The 17,262-nt window shown below is 37.4% G+C and overlaps 1 protein-coding gene across 3 annotated transcripts in view; it reads left to right on the top strand.

Annotated features, from left to right (window-relative positions):
- The window catches only part of MEI4 (meiotic double-stranded break formation protein 4), a 613,415-nt gene that overhangs the window by 131,307 nt on the left and 464,846 nt on the right, over nt 1-17,262 (top strand). The window lies entirely within an intron of this gene.

The following is a 17,262-nucleotide window of genomic DNA, read 5'->3' as shown; positions in this document are numbered from 1 at the left end:
TGAGATGATCATTTGATTTTTCCCTTTTGACTTGTTAATGTGTTGTAATACATTGATTGATTTTCTTATGTTGAACCATCCTTGCATGCCTGGAATGAACCCCACTTGGTCATGGTATATGATTTTTTTAATGTGTCTTTGGATTCGATTTGCAAGTATTTTGTTGAGGATTTTTGCATCTATATTCATTAGGGAGATTGGCTGGTAGTTTTCCTTTTTTGTAGCATCTTTGCCTGGTTTTGGTATTAGATTGATGTTAGCTTCATAAAATGAGTTAGGTAGTGTTCCATTTTCTTCAATGTTTTGAAAGAGTTTGAGTAAGATTGGTGTCAGTTCTTTCTGGAAAGTTTGGTAGAATTCCCCTGTGAAGCCATCTGGCCCTGGGCATTTATTTGTGGGAAGATTTTTGAAGACTGATAGGATCTCTTTGCTTGTGATGGGTTGGTTGAGGTCTTCTGTTTCTTCTCTGGTCAGTCTAGGTTGTTCATATGTTTCCAGGAAATTGTCCATTTCCTCTACATTATCCAGTTTGTTGCCATACAGTTGTTCATAGTATCCTCTTATAATTATTTTTAATTTCTTCAGGATCTGCAATTATGTCACCTTTTTCATTCATTATTTTGTTTATATGGGTCTTCTCTCTTTTTTATTTTGTCAGTGTAGCTAGAGGCTTGTCAATCTTGTTGATCTTCTCAAAGAACCAACTTTTGGTGATATTTATCCTCTCTATTGTTTTTTTGTTCTCTATGTCATTTATTTCTGCTTTAATCCTTGTTATTTCTTTTCTTGTACTTGGTTTAGGATTGGTTTGCTGTTCATTTTCTAGCTTCTTCAGTTGATCCATTAGTTCTTTGATTTTGGCTCTTTCTTCCTTTTTAATATATGCGTTTAGTGCTATAAATTTCCCCCTCAGCACTGCTTTTGCTGCATCCCATAGGTTTTGGTATGTTGCGTTCTCATTTTCATTCATCTCTATATATTTAGCAATTTCTCTTGCTATTTCTTCTTTAACCCACTGATTGTTTAGGAGTGTGTTGTTTAACCTCCAGGTATTTGTGAATTTTCTAAGTCTGTGATGGTTATTGACTTCTAATTGTATTCCATTGTGGTCAGAGAATGTGCTTTGAATAATTTCAATCTTTTTAAATCTATTGAGGCTTGTTTTATGTCCCAGCATATGATCTATCCTGGAGAAAGTTCCGTGAGCACTAGAAAAGTATGTGTATCCTGGTGATTTGGGATGTAATGTTCTGTATATGTCTGTTAAATCTAATTCATTTATCAGATTGTTTAGGTTTTCAATTTCCTTATTGGTCCTCTGTCTGGTAGATCTATCTATAGGAGAGAGTGATGTGTTGAAGTCTCTCACAATTATTGTGGAAACATCAATTGCTTCCTTTAGTTTTGCCAGTGTTTCTCTCATGTATTTTGTGGCACCTTGATTAGGTGCATAGACATTTACGATTGTTATTTCTTCTTGTTGAATTACCCCTTTTATTAGTATGTAGTGGCCTTCTTTGTCTCTCAAAACATCCCTGCATTTAAAGTCTATTTTATCTGAGATTAATATTGCTACACCTGCTTTCTTTTGGCTGTAGCTTGCATGAAATATTTTTTTCCATTCTTTTACTTTCAATTTCTTTATGTCCCTGTGTCTAAGATGAGTCTCTTGTATGCAACATATTGATGGATAAGATGAATCAGCCATCTCATCCTTTGGTTTATGTTTGTCATATATATTTTTCCCCTCTCTCTATTAATATCCTTTATTGTACCCATACCGAATCTCTTTAGGACTGAACCTTTCTCCAAGTCTCTCTGTCCTTTCTTTGTTTCTCTGTTTGTAGGGCTCCCTTCAGTATCTCTAGTAGGGCAGGTCTCTTGTTAGCAAATTCTCTCAGCATTTGTTTGTCTGTGAAAAATTTAAGCTCTCCCTCAAATTTGAAGGAGAGCTTTGCTGGATAAAGTATTCTTGGTTGGAAATTTTTCTCACTCAGAATTTTAAATATATCATGCCACTGCCTTCTTGCCTCCATGGTGGCTGCTGAGTAGTCACTACTTAGTCTTATGCTGTTTCCTTTGTATGTGGTGAATTGCTTTTCTCTTGCTGCTTTCAGAACTTGCTCCTTCTCTTCCGTGTTTGACAGTGTGATCAGAATATGTCTCAGAGTGGGTTTATTTGGATTTATTCTATTTGGAGTTCGCTGAGCATTTATGATTTGTGTATTAATGGTGTTTAGAAGATTTGGGAAGTTTTCCCCAACAATTTCTTTGAATACTCTTCCTAGACCTTTACCCTTTTCTTCCCCTTCTGGAACACCAATGAGTCTTATATTAGGACGTTTTATATTATCTATCATATCCCTGAGGTCTGTTTTGATTTTTTCAATTTTTTTCCCCATTCTTTCTTTTATGCTTTCATTTTCCATTCTGTCATCTTCCAGGTCACTGATTCATTGTTCAACTTCCTCTAGTCTTGTACTATGAGTGTCCAGAATCTTTTTAATTTGGTCAATACTTTCTTTAATTTCCATAAGATCATCTATTTTTTTATTTAGTCTTGCAATATCTTCTTTATGCTCTTCTAGGGTCTTCTTTATATCTTTTGTATTCTGTACTATGGTCTCATTGTTCATCTTTAGTTCTTTGAGTAGCTGCTCTAGGTGCAGTGTCTCTTCTGATCTTTTGATTTGGGTGCTTGGGCTTGGGTTATCCATATCGTCTGGTTTTTTCATATGCTTTATAATTTTCTGTTGTTTTTGGCTTCTTGGCATTTGCTGAACTTGATAGGGTTCTTGATGTGTAGACCAATTGAAGTCCTTATCTCTAATTTATCAGATCTACAGCTTCGTGAAGTACACTTTCTCTAACTAACCAGCAAGTGGCATCCACGAGCCACCTGTTCTCCACAAGCCAGTTCTCCCCTGCTTTGCCTTTGTGGTGAGTGGGGGAGTGAGTCTTGTGGGGTACAATTGGTGTACTAAGCCTGCGTGTGTAGTTGGTGTTGCCTGCCCTGTATATGGGGCGTGTAACTGGGCAGTCAGGGAGTGGGGATGGCTCTAACAATCAAATCTCCCAGGTGATCCTGGAGTTTTAAAGCTGCTGCAATAGTCTAATCCTTCAGTTCAGTCCTGCCACAGTTTGTCTCTGCCACTGACCCACAAGTCCTTGGTATTGGCGTATGGCTCCTGAGACTTGCAAGTGGGTCCCTCTTCCAGGCCGTGCACCCCCTGGTCCTCTGTTGAGGGATGACTGTGCTATGTCACAGGTGAGTGCTGTCTCCCCAGGGCGGTTCTGGGCTGCTGGGCTGTGTAGGGAGGCTCCCAGTCTGCTGAAATGATGGCTGAATGGGGCTTTGTTAATTCACACTGCTCCACCTTCCCAAGTCTGGGACAATCAGCTTAGGTTGCAGGGAAGGCTAATGTCCATGCCCAGTTTTGTGGAGTGTGCCTGTTATTTGAAGCACTTCTGTCACACTGGGTTGTGTGGGGCAGCTCTGGGCTATGGGGCTGGTGATGGGCAGGAGTGTTTCCTGTCCACCAGGATGATGGCTGTGAGCGGACACCCCCCTTTTCTTGGGAAGTTGTGGTGTTTAGTGAAATTTCTCAGCCACTGGATTATTGCCTTTTGTCTCAGAGCTCTCAGTTCTGCTCTTGTCTTGACCTGCCCAAATTACAAGTCTTTGAGGCTTTCTGTATTGGGCTTCTTAGAGTAATTGTTTTAGAAAAAGAAAAAAGGATTAAAAAAAAAAATAAAAGGACCCTCCTCACAGATCTAATGGGTTATTGAAATTCTAAGAGACAAAGCAACCAGGGCCATTAAGGAAAGGTCCACAGGGCAGAGAGATCAGCTTTTCTTTGGGATTTGCATATGAGCCTCAGGGCCTGAGCTCTGCCCTTCCCATTTCTATGTTCACCAGAACTCCAAAAATCCTCCGCTTTTATTTTGGAGTTTTTCGTGTTGTTTTTATCTATGTCTGTCTCCTGTCTGCTGGGCTGGCTGCTCTCAGATTCTCTGGTGTCTGGTCTCAGTCTATCTATGGTTGGAGTTTGGATCAGTAGAATGAGTTTCCGATAAGGGCTGCCACTGCAGTTCTCCCTTCTCCTTCCCGGAGCTGACAGCCCCTCCTCCCATGGGACTGAGCCTGGCAGGGAGGGGCGTGGGTCCCCTGGCCACAAAAACTTACAGATTTCACTGATCTCAGCAGTTCCAGATTTTCATGAGTGTTGTATGAAGTATGCCCAAAGTCAGATTGCTCTGTGGTGTCCAGTCCACGCAGTTCCTGGCTTTCTACCTACTTTCCTGGAGGAGTAACTAAAACATACAGCTCACCAGTCAACCATCTTGCCCCGCCCAGCTGATTAACTTTTAAAAATTTAGCCCTAACTATGTGACAAGAGTATTTTTTAATCCCAATACCAAGAGCTCCCTATGTAAAATCAGATCTATTATGAATTCATTTGATGCTTACCAATCTCCCCAGAGACAAGAAGTCTTACTTGCTAGCTTTGCTTTATTAAATATAAATAATAGAATCAATCAGCAATATTCTTGTTGAACATGGACAATAAAATTTATATACTCTTTATATACTATACAGAAGGCTTGCTGAATGTAAAATGGCCTGCCTTTAATTTATTTGGTGATTGAATTATTACTTCCAGTAGCAGAGGAAAAGTCCTTTGCCATCAACCTATTTTTTCTTAATATATGTTGCCAATTATAAAAATAGTTTTAACCGGCATCATTTATTCTTAGAGGTATTGATTAGGTCAAAATTAAGGACATCTTGAATCCCAAAGCTTCCTGTTCTCATTGGGGTCAAAGAAGTAATTATTCAGGCCCCAGGATTTGTGACATTTCCTTATGTTAGTTAATAAGACAAAGGCATATTATAAGTGTGTTTCTCTGCATTTCTCTTTGCTTGGATTTACTCACATGATCAACTCTTAACAAGTCTCTTTCAGAGAATAGCCTGAGCCATTAGTGTTAATATGTACCAGGCTGTCATATTACCTCTATCAATCATTTCTTCCCTTTTGAAATATGCATATGAAAATATTTCCCCTCAAATTGGTACTAGGCCACCCCTAGGGATGCCATCTGTTTCTCCAAAAAAAAAAAAAAAAAAAAAAAAAAATGCTTATATTGTCTGTTCTTTCCTCTCTGCTTCTTGTGCTACATTTTGGAAATCAAAGTCTAATAAAAGTGGTCTGAGGGTACTTTTTCCCGGGGAATTACAGTGGCAAGTTTCCCCCATAAAACCTATATTCAACAAAATAAAGCATCAAATTTAGATTATTTGCAATTTATTATGGTGCTTCTGGCCAAATATTCAAGTAGTTGAAAGCACTTTCTCAAGAAATTCCTCAAAAGAGGATGAAGGTACTTCAGAGAACAGTTGGATAATCGTGTCATTTTTCTACTGTTCAGGGGAGCAGTTTGTTTATAAAAACTTTGTTCATGATTTGGCATCAAAGACATTCACCCTGCAACTTCTATTCAGTTTATACAGTCCAAATTTAAGCAAAATAAATGTGGGTTGGGGACAGTCCACCAAAATAAACCTATCTTTGCCTAGATGTGTGGCAAGATCTTGGTAAAAGCTTTTTCTTTTTCTTTTTTTAAATGCAATTTTATTGAGATATATTCCCATAATGTACAATCCTTCAAAGTGTACAATCAGTTGTTCATAGTATCATCATATAGTTGTGCATTCTTTGCTTGGATTTCCTCACATGATAGACTCATTTTCATTACTCCAAAAAATAAAATTAAAATTAAAATTAAAAAGAGCATCCAAAACATTCCATTCCCCTCCGCCCCACATTGTTCATTTTCTTTTTTTAACACTCATTCATTGTTTCTTTAACTTTATCAAAAAATTAAAAAGCAAACAATAAAAAAACATTTCAAACAAAACCAAAACAGAGGAATAAGAAAAAACAAAACAACCTAAAATAACTACATTACTTCCAACATGTTCCTACCATACCCCAAGAAATTAAAAAAAAAAAAAACATAACCAAACAAAGGAATAAGAAAAACAAATAACCTAAAATAACTTGCATTGCTTTCAGCATGTTCCTACCCTAGAAAATAAACAAACTGTAACCCAACAAAGGAATAAGAAAACAAATGACCTAAAATAACTACATTTCTGTGAACTAGTTCCTACCATACCCCCCCAGAAATTAACAAACCATAGTCATCCCTGAGCATTCCCATAACATTAAGTTTACCCTCCATAGCTTAACTGTGGTAAAAGCTTTTTGATATTCATATGCTGGAGAAGTTACACAGGTGACAGTACATTAACCCCCTCAGTCTTTGGGGCATCCAATTGGCTTAGGGGCTTAAAGACCACTGGGGTCCTCATGACACCTTCACACCCCATTACGGTATGTAAGAATTAGCTTTCTCTGGGTATCATGACTGGGAAATGATAGGGAAGCACTGATCCGGGTAATACTAACAGATACAAATTAACTCAACCCATATAACGTTAAGGGTGAGAATTTTTTCATTTCTAAACTAGACCAGGAAAGAGGGGGACTGATTTTGATTATACAATTCCTCTCTCCTTAACCAGAAAGAGGGGGACCTTAAGCATGCAAATTTGAACAATTCTAAACCTTTAGATTCAGCTTTCAGAAAGGCATTTCTTCTTCATGCCAAGAACAACACTGATCTGACAATAAGGGTATACCGTCTTCAAGTGATGATATTGTTTTTGAATAAAACAAGCCAAGTATTACTAAGTAAACTCAATTATTTTGCCTAGCATTTTTCAAATTAAAACCATTTAATACTAAATATTCACTCAAGTGAAAAATTCTTTAAAAGCAAGCTTTCTATTTTCTGAAAAAAAAAAAATTATTTCGGTAAACCACACTGTCTAGAACACAGTAAGGGCTTGATAAATACCTATGACTTTAGTTTATCTTTTCTTGAACTCCATTACAGCCATGAAGACTCATTTCTTCTCCCATCAGCACAGAGAACAAATTAAAAACAAAGAAACAAAAAGCTATCTACCAGGGACATGGCATGAAAAGGATAATTCTCTTCTAGTATACCATTCTCCCTAGGACAGTTTTTTCTCAGTAAAATAAAGATATTTTCTTTCAGTTGGTTATTTTTTGCCCCACCCTCCTTATCACACAGTAACTGTGGGTCTAATTTTATACAGCTAGTAAATTGCTTGTCCATCAACACGCCATTGCTAACAATGGATTTGAATACAAACTGTCTCAGGTAAAAGGAACACATCTCTTAAAGCACAGCAAGATATTTTTGAACAGTAACTTCAAAAAGGATTGTTTTTATACTTAAATTTTTTTATTAGAGAAGTTGTAGATTTACAGAAGAATCATGCACAAAATACAGAGTTCCTATATACCACCTCATTATTAACACCTTGCATTACTGTGGTACATTTGTTACAATTCATGAAAGAACATTTTTATAATCGTACCATTAACTTGAGTCACTCATTTACAATAGGTTTCATTATGATGTAGAGTTTTAAATGGTTTCATTACAACCTTTAGCACTGAGAATTTCTTATCTGGAATGGAAGAAGTTATAAGGTGGAATCATGGAGGGGAGGAAGGACTAAGATGTAATTTAGTGGATCTCCATCATGAGATAAATTAAAAATCATTAAGTGGGTCTCAAGCAATCTCAGATGTTAAGAACTGTGAATGTAATTAGAAAATTAAAGAACAAGCGTTGGATGACAATGCCAAGGGGAGCGCCCCCTTGTAATGAACATGTTCAAATATGAAATAGGTAATTAAACATAATGAATCCATCAGTCTCTTAAGATAACACCAAATCATGATTATCCACATACCATCACCTATTGTTTTCCTCACTATCCTACCAAGTGGAAGCACAGGGGACATTAGGAGAACTAGACCCCACTACTATGTTCCAGCAAATGAATAGCCACGGTCATTCCACTAATCCAATTAAGTATTCCTTAGAGTCTAAAAGAAAACAGGCATCACCTGAGTCAAGAACCAACATTTGCAATGATATCAAGGGGAGGAAGTGGATAAAATACCCTCTTCTAAATGTATGAGGGAGAACAACCAGGTATAGCTGCCTCTGCACCTGCTGGTGAAGCTCTTGGTACACATTTCCTCCTCCTATGTACTGGTCCAGGGATCCACCAAACCCAGGAGCCAGGACCTCACAGAGAGAAGTCCTGCACAATAGGGTTATTAACACCCACTGTGAAAACTCCACTGAACGCCTCCAACAACCTGATCCTGGGAACCCTGCTGGGATGAGTGGACAGGAAATGGCAGTCATTGCTTAGTGTCAGAGAGGAAGGGCTAACACTGGGCTGCAGTTTTCCAGGTAGATGGAGTGCATAAGAAGCTTGGCTTTCCAAACAGGTGAAAAGTCAAAGAGGATGTGATTTTTTTAAATTCCCGTAGAATTTAAAAATTTAAAAATGTGCTGCCTATAAATCAAAACCTGAACCAGAGGAATTCCTGAGAACTGTTTTCAATCCTGCTTTTTCTACTAAGTAAACATGAAAAGGGACATAACTTCTGTCATTAAAACAAAACAAAAAAAAATAGCAAAAAAGTGTTTGAAAATTAGAGGAAAATGGGAAAACATCATAAGCAAACTGAGATACTTTGCCTGTTGAAAGCTGTGAGACAGATTTTGATACAAGACATGTGGGTGTAATTGTATCAGAATCTTTTAAAAGAAGTACCTCAAAGGAAAGTAGGCCAGCAAATATATGATGAGGAACATGCAATTAATGAACAAAGTAAGGAGAGATAAAATATGACATTTTAATAAGAAAACTGTCTGGAATGATTTTTAAAGCGATAAAGTACTTAGAGAGGAAAAAATGCAGCATGCATATAAAAACCATCCAGATAGTGTAAATCTAAATGTGTTAGGTGAATTTGTTGCAGGATGACCTTAATCACATGCTGATGAAAAGGGAATAAGAGTAATTTTCAAAGTTAAAATGTGACACTATGCAAATATAAAGTCGTGGAACAGATACAGAGAAAAATATTTATGTAAATCTTTCTTAAATAGCAAGAAACACACTATTAAAGGTAACATAATGGGCTTAAACCTTTATAGAAAAAGGTGCTAGAGATGGTATTCAAGAGATGTTCTTATGGGGCATTTGAATCTGGGTGTAACTTTTGTTAGACCTTCCATTTTTCCCTCTTTTGTCTAGCCCACCTTTTCTCCCTTAAAGAAGTCATGGAGAGTGGGCGAGAATGTTTTAATCAAGTGAAGAGACAGGAACCATAGATGCTGGGAAAATCTTTGGGAAAACACTCAGAAAAATATGTGCAGTTTAAAGAAGCAAATAAATTATTTGGGACTCGTACTTCTGGTATTCTCATCCTATGGCCACCATTAACTTGCTGTGTGACCTTGGGCAAATCACTTCCCTTCTTCAGGGGCCAAGTTTTGTTTTGCTTTTCTATCTATGAAACGAGTTGGGCAAGATGCTCTCCAATGTCATATTCAGCTCTACTTTAAATTATTTTCATTTGTTCTCTTTTGCACAGTATTATTATTTTTATCAGACTTGTCACACAAATCCTTGAAATATTGAGTGAAATGTAAAGAATTTTATGAAGCTTTGTATGTAGAAAGGCAAAGTTGGAAAATTAAGTTGAAGGGCCACATTTACTAAATGTATTTTTTTAAAATGTTGACATAAATGTCAAAATGCATTCATGGTAGAAAACAGTTCTGCCAAATGGCCACAGAATAATGTACTGTTCTGATGAATGTTTTCCAATCTAGTTTTTAGAACTCCATGTTAGACTTGGAAGAGGGTTCTAACTATAAAATAATATCTGTCCAGGAGAATAAATAATCTGAAAAGAGAAAGAGAAAGAGAAAGATTGTAAAGTAACTATGGTCCAAGAAGTTAAAATTGTGATTTATTATTTCTATTGGTCATTATATAGCTATTGATAAACCAGTTTTTTCTTCAGAGTGTATCCTACATAATGAGTCCTTGAAAATTGGATATCCTGAACATTTACTTCTACACAAAAGAACATGCTCAATAAGAAAAAGCTTTTAGAAATCTGCATAGGAGTGTTGTTGAAGTTAGGAGGCTGGATGAGATTTTAAAAAGAGAAAAGCAAAGAGAAGACAAGATTGATCTTGGGGCATTCTTATCTATAGGGTTCAGGAAGGTCCGATTAGGCCGAAAGAAAACCAGGGGGTCTGTACCTCCTAAGGCAGAAGGACTTTCAAGGACAGAATGACAAGGAGGTTGAAGAGCAGCAGAGAGATAAAAGGGAAGTCATTACATATTATTTTCATGGAAATGACAGAGTTTCCTACAACCAAACCACCTTGACAAAGTACTAACTATCCAGTGGAGGGAAGATGAGATGGCTGCAATTGGCACTGTATCTTCTACCACATCCACCCTAAACTGTAGCCATGGCTCTCTTTGTTTTCTCTTCAAATACCCTAGGAACTGACTTCAAAGACACAGATGCATAAAGGTCATTGTTAAATAAAGTGGTAGAAAAGAACTACCATTTAGGAACCCAGTGATTGGGAACCCAGAAAGAGAATTTATATAAAAGCTCCTTGATACACAACAGGTAAGCAGAATGCAGCTATTTCGGAGCCTATATCACTGCAGGGCTCTCTGTGAAAACAGGCTTGCTGCTAGAACATCAATAGTGGCACTTGCTTCCCTTTTTCTTTTTTTTTTCCTTTTCATTTTTTATAGCTCAGACAAGGGATCTCTCTATCTTTTCTGTCTCTGTGTCACACCTCTCTGTCTCATTCTGTCTCTGTGTGTGTGTGTGTCTCTCTCTCTGTCTCTCTCCCATCAAGAAGAATTTTTCCCAGGGAAGAGTCATGGGTGTACCCCGGACTTTTGAGCCCTTGATATGGGTCACCAACATTAATTAACAGTCCTACATAAAGAAAAGTCCACACAGAACTATCATAATGTTGAAATGTTTAAGGCTCAAGCAAAGGGTTTAATTAACAAAAATTCATGTTTGTACTTTAGTGATTTCTAACTAGCCACAGAGCTCATCTTTAAAATGAAGAGTATACCAGATGATTCCTTGCTGGAGCAAATTATTCTCCATGTTTGTAACGGTTTTCTGTACATGTCTCTGATTGACAGCAACCAGTTGTGTTACAAAATGGTGTGACATCAGGTCAATCATGATGAAACTTGATAATGCCACATCAATAATGTGACATTTTATTCTGTAGTTTGGAGCAAATTGCTGGAAGGGAAGAAAGTGATACTTAGTAATGGATGAATACTCCAGACAGCTATTAGTTTATCACGTTGTAGCCTTTGTTGATAATGTTCAAGGCCAGTGGCAAGATATCAATGACCCTCAGAATCCCTAATGACTTGCAAGTTGGTAAATAAATATGTCCTTCCAGGCAGGACATAACATATACAGTTGTTTTCGTAAAAACCGTTACACTACCTAATATAGTTATCTGATCTCATATCAAATCACAGGATACATTTGGTACATAAAGGCTACCACATGTCCTAAAGCCACAATTGTAGAATGAAGCCAGTAGGAGAAAATCTGTCCTTCCTCTGTAGGCCAGATTAATCAAATAAGCAAAGCACCACATAAAATAAACAAAGCTGACCCACCCCTGACTCCATTAAAATAACACCACTGTGCCCTATTATCCCCATTTTTTGATGGTCATGCCATTTTGAGCATAGTGGGGGCTGGAGGTTTAGCTTATCTGCAGAAATTCAAGCAGAGGAGCAAGTCATAAATGGCCTAGGATGATGTAGGGATTGTCTTAGGAGCAGGAAACTTGATCCAGAAGGGGTGGGATGGGGTGATGCTGGGAGTGGGAGATGAGGCAGTGATCCCCATAAATTATGGTGGGAAACCCAAAGCAGTCTATTGGGGAATTTGATTAATTCTCTGTTTGACTTGTGTGATGGCAATCCACTTCTCTATATCCCCATTAAAATTTCATTCAATTTCATATTTTTAGTTGATGTGTCAAGGAGGTGGATCTGTTTGGGGAATGGGGCATTGCCTAAAGAACAATTTTGAGGCAAGTGACAGACAGTAAGATCTAGAGCCTCTAATGGAAGTCTCTTGGAACACATTATTGCCTCTGGGCTTGACTTGCTATTCTCTGAATATTTCTACCACTTTCCTACTTTTCTGACTAGGACCCTCCTCTTCCATGAACTGAACCTAGTATCTTTTCAAGTTTTACCCCAAATGTTGCATCCTCAGTGAAAGTTGTTCTAATCTCCTAACTGCATTTGAGTTCTTCCTCCTTAAAATATACATAACATTTTATAAGTATACTTCTTATGGCACTTAAAATATGTGACATTTTTATAAGTATGGCATTTGGCTTGAGGTGAGGAACTGTGTTTTATTTATCTCTATTGTTACTGACATGACTCGTCCGACCCTCAAAACCTTCAAAACTTGTTAGTTAAAATATATTAAACAAAAATGTTTGACCATTGATGAAAAATACAAAAATCAGGTTCCTTTATCTCTGCTTTGCTCTCAAGGAAACGATCTTTAAAAGGGAGAGGGGTACTATTTAAATTTTAATATTTAAATTGACTGGAGTGTCATACCTGCTCATGAGATAAATTTATTTTAATAATTCCTTTCAGCTATATTAAGAAGGCAGATATTTCTTCAAAAGGAAAGAATGGCCTTTAGGTCTTAGCTGCAAACTTTTAGAGGGGCCATGAAGTAAGGTCCTCTGAAAACCTGTATGGGAAAGCAGAATTGATTATACAGAGGGCAGTCTTTGTGGCTATATTCTGTATTATATCTTTGTTGGCACACACATTGTTCTTTTTCAGTAGTTGATTAGGGAGGTATATATACAAGGAATATTTTCTTCAACAGGTGTTTTCTAGAAGAAGGAGCTTCTATTGCTTGCTTGCTTTTTTTTTTTTTCCTTCTCCTTTTGAATCCCTCCCTTTGGAAACAGTTAACTGGGAACTACATCAGTACACGGGACTTGCCCCACATCATTTATTTTGTAGTTCACTGTCCTGACAGAGACACAGAAAATGTGTCTCACATGATGTCCTATATATTATCAAGTTTCATTTTCAGGCTCAGGCATCAGCAGGAGACAATTGTGATTGATAGGAGCCACAAAAGCCCTTGAATTCCATTTTCACAAAATTAATCTTTCTCTTGCCATGTGAAAACCCTGTCTTATATTACATCCCTGCTACTGCCTGAGGCAGGAAAAAAGATTAGGCAAAATGCTGCATGCTGTGGATGAGGGCATGAAAGTTTATGCATTTCAGTTTGGGCGATTTGCTGTGAAGTAACTGAATGTAGCAGGTATTCACAAAGAAAGCGCTATCTAAAAAGATCATTTAAATTAAACATGCTTGGAATCCATTGCTTTTGAATGCAAATAGAAAAAGCAGTATTCTCCACATGAAAATACAATTATTGCTGTTTTTATTGCTGTAGTACTTCAGATTTTGTTTAATGGTAGCTGCTGGGAAAATTACGACTTCCTGTGTACAGAATTCAAACTACTCCTAGAGAATGGAAGAAGTGTATTGCTGTAGAAGTGGATTTCTTTCCTCAACAGCATTAAATTAATGGTCAGAACTAATGGATTTCCAGGTGTTTCAACTCAAAAACAATGTGACTAATACCTGAGTATAAACACGTCTTTCAATTTATTGGAAGTTTCTCCCCTTCATAGTCCTTCTTATATGATTTTGGTTTTCAGAATTCTCCATTTCACAATACCTGGTCAAAAATATCTTAGTCATTCATTGAACATCTATTTACTGAGCATCAATTATATGTCTCAGCCCCAAAATAAATAAAAACCCTGCCCCTCAAGGTATTCAGAGTTTACAGTAAAAAAAAAAAAAAAAAAGAAAAGAAAGAAAGAAAGAAAAGGAAAGGAAAGATAGTATTGAATCCAGTAATAGTGGAATAGCTTGTATTGGACCAATCCTCCAACATATACCAAATATTACACTTCTAAATTTTTTTTTGCTGGCCCTGAAGGTAATCAAAGAACAGGGAAAACTGAGGAGAATCTACACTTGAAAAAAGGGAATCACACAAATCAGGTTTATATGATTTATCCCTAGGTATATTCCTCAGTCCATCAAGTATTAGATAAACTCAAACATCAGCTGCAGTTTTATTTGCCTTAATAGACATAGGTCATTTATGAGTTGTCAGAGTATCTGAAAATTGAAGGGAAAAATCTCAGAAAGTAGGAAACCACAGAGGGAAGAACCCAAAAGCTGCATACATTTTCCTCTATCTTTAGCCGACTCCTGAATTGTACAAAGGAGACTACAAGAAGCCCAGGAAGAAAATGAGAATGGACAGCTGAAAGAGCTTAGCAAAGATCTTAACAGCTTCCTGCAGAAGAGAGGCAGTTTGGAGTTCACATTTCAATTTATTAGAGGGGCATGGTAAATACAACAGACTTTTCATCAAAACCCCAGATAAGTATTGCCTTAGGAATAAGAAATATGTACCAGAATTAAGAAATTTTCCCTCAGACTAAGACTAAACTGAAATAAATCCACCTAAACAAAGCCAAAAACCAAACCTAATTCAAGGTAAACTGTGAAAAATAAGTACCCATACCGTAACCTCTAGAGCAGCTACTAAAAAGGGAAAAAGATATGTCTACAAAGCTAATGGAGGGCATAGAATGAAATGCTGAAGAAAAAAACAAACAAACAAACAAAAAACCTGATTCACACATAAGAAAAGTAGAACAAAAAGAAAGAAAATAAGGAAATTGGATAAATAACAATTTAGCAGATTACAAAATGAAAGCTTAAACTCAACAATATAAATGATTACATTAAATTTAAGTGGACAAAACACACAATTAATAAATGGAGGAGGAGTGAGTTATCAATATGGCAATGTGAGACATCTGTAAAACTTTCCCCTCAGAATCAATTAATAAAAGTAAAAATCCTACTTCCTTGGAACTCTGGAGGAACACAGAGACTGGAGAAGGACTCCACAAATGCTGAATTGAAAAAAAAGAAAAAGAATTTCCAAGGTTAGGTAGGAGATTTCTGTGGCCTCACCCTCACTTGCTCCTCCAGAGCTTGGAAATTGCACAGAGGTAGCACAGCCTGGGACCTCCTGCCACAGATGCAGACTATAGAGCCACCCACAGCAGCAAGTTAGAACCCCACACATATCCAGGCTCAGGGATCCAAGTCTGCAGAGACCTAAGGAGAAATACATGTGGCTGAGGTGTGTTGCATACAAAAGGAACAAAGGGACTCTGGTGGGGGAGAAGGGATGGGAGAAGCTGCAGAACTGTTGGTAAGAGGTGTGCACACTGAATCCAGTCTCTGTTCACTGAACCATCTAAATGCAAAACAGACATTTCTAGATTGGCACACCTTTCTGGGTTGACTCCATGTGGGATCCTGGGGCAGGATACAAAAATGGGGAAGAAACTGGAGGTTAAAGAGCCTTATGGAAAAAAGGGGGAGAATGAACTGCTGTAAGACAGGATGAGTCCCAGAAGTGAAAACTGTAAAGAAAGGGGTAGCGAGTGAGGGAGAGAATTGAAACAAATCACAGAAACTGGGAAGAACACTCTGCACAAAAGGAAACAGAACAGATCAAGATTCCAGAGAAGGAACAGAGGAAAGGAAGCTTTTTTTTTTTTTTTGGAGGTGAAACAATTGCACAAAAAGTTTAATCTTAAAAATCCTACCTCATATCCAGGGCAAGAATAAGATGAAGAAGAGCTGAGAAAATCTGAAAAGTTAAACAAAGACTACTCTAAAGGTCCAGAATAAATTGGATCAACATCAAAGAAAAACCTTAAAACAAAGCCAATCAACATTAAAGCCCTAGACAAGATGGAGAAACTGACCTTCACAGTTAATACATCAAAACAATCAGATGTCAATACCAGCAAAAACTGACAAGCCATACTAAGAAACATACCAAGATACAGCTCATTCAAGGGAACAAATTAAAATTTCATAGGAGACCCAGAATTTGGAACAACTAATCAAAGAAATACAAACAAATCTCTTCAGTCAATTCAAGGAAATGAAGGAAAATATGCATATAGAGCAAAAGAATGTTAAGAAGACAATGTGTGAGTATAAAGAAGAATTTGAAAGTATGGAAGAAACATAACAGACGTTATGGGATGCAAGGCACAATAATTAAAGTTAAAATGCAATAGAGGCATACAAAAACAGATGTGAACAGGCAGAAGAAAGAATCAGTGAACTAGAAGACAGAACAACTGAAATCATACGGTCAGAAGAATAGAGAAGAGAATAAAAAAGACTGAGAAGTGGCTCAGGTATTTGAGTGACAGCATGAAGCATACAAACATATACTTTACAGGTGTCTCAGAAGGAGAAGAGAAGGGAAAAGGGGCAGAAAGAATATTTGGGTAAATAATGGCTGTAATTTTCCAAAGTGTTATGAAAGACATTCCAAGAAGTGCAATGTACTCCAAACATCATAAATCCTAACAGACAGACTCAGAATGTCAAATGCCAAAGACGAAGAGGGAATTCTGAACGCAGCAAGAAAAAAGTGATTTGTTGCATACAAGAGATCCCCAATAAGACTAAGTTCCAGTTTCTCATCAGAAACCATGGAGATGAGAAGGTAGTGATATTATATATATAAGGTAGTTTCAGTTGACTAAAGCTGCCAGAATGCAATATACTAGAAACGGATTGGCTTTTACAATGGGGATTTATTAGCTTACAAATTTACAGTTCTAAGGCCATGAAAATAAATTAAGGCAACAACAGTATAATAACTTTTCTGAAGCCTGCCAGCATCCAGAACACCTCTGTCACATGGGAAGGCACATGGCCAGTGTCTGCTTGCCCTTCATTGCTTTCAGCTTTTGGCTTCAGTGGCTCCCTCTCAGCTCCTCCCGGGGCTTTTTTCTCTCTGAGCTTCTCTTTGGTTTCATCTGTCTTAAAGGACTCTAGTAAAAGGATTAAGACCCACCTTGAATGGGATGGGTCCCCTCTCAATTGAAATAACCTATCCAAAAGTTCCCACCCATAATAGGTTTACACCCACAGGGATGGGTTAAAAGAGCATGACCTTTTCTGGGGCACATAATTTCTTCAAACCAGCACAGGTACTGAAAGAGAAAAGCTGCCACCCAAAAATTCCTTATCTGGAAAAACTGTCCTTCAAAAATGAGGAAGAGTTTTAAATATTCACAGATAAATAGACACTG

The sequence above is a fragment of the Choloepus didactylus genome, chromosome 7, assembly GCF_015220235.1.
Source record: "Choloepus didactylus isolate mChoDid1 chromosome 7, mChoDid1.pri, whole genome shotgun sequence".
NCBI lineage: Eukaryota > Metazoa > Chordata > Mammalia > Pilosa > Megalonychidae > Choloepus > Choloepus didactylus.
This window is presented reverse-complemented; position numbering and strand designations above follow the sequence as displayed.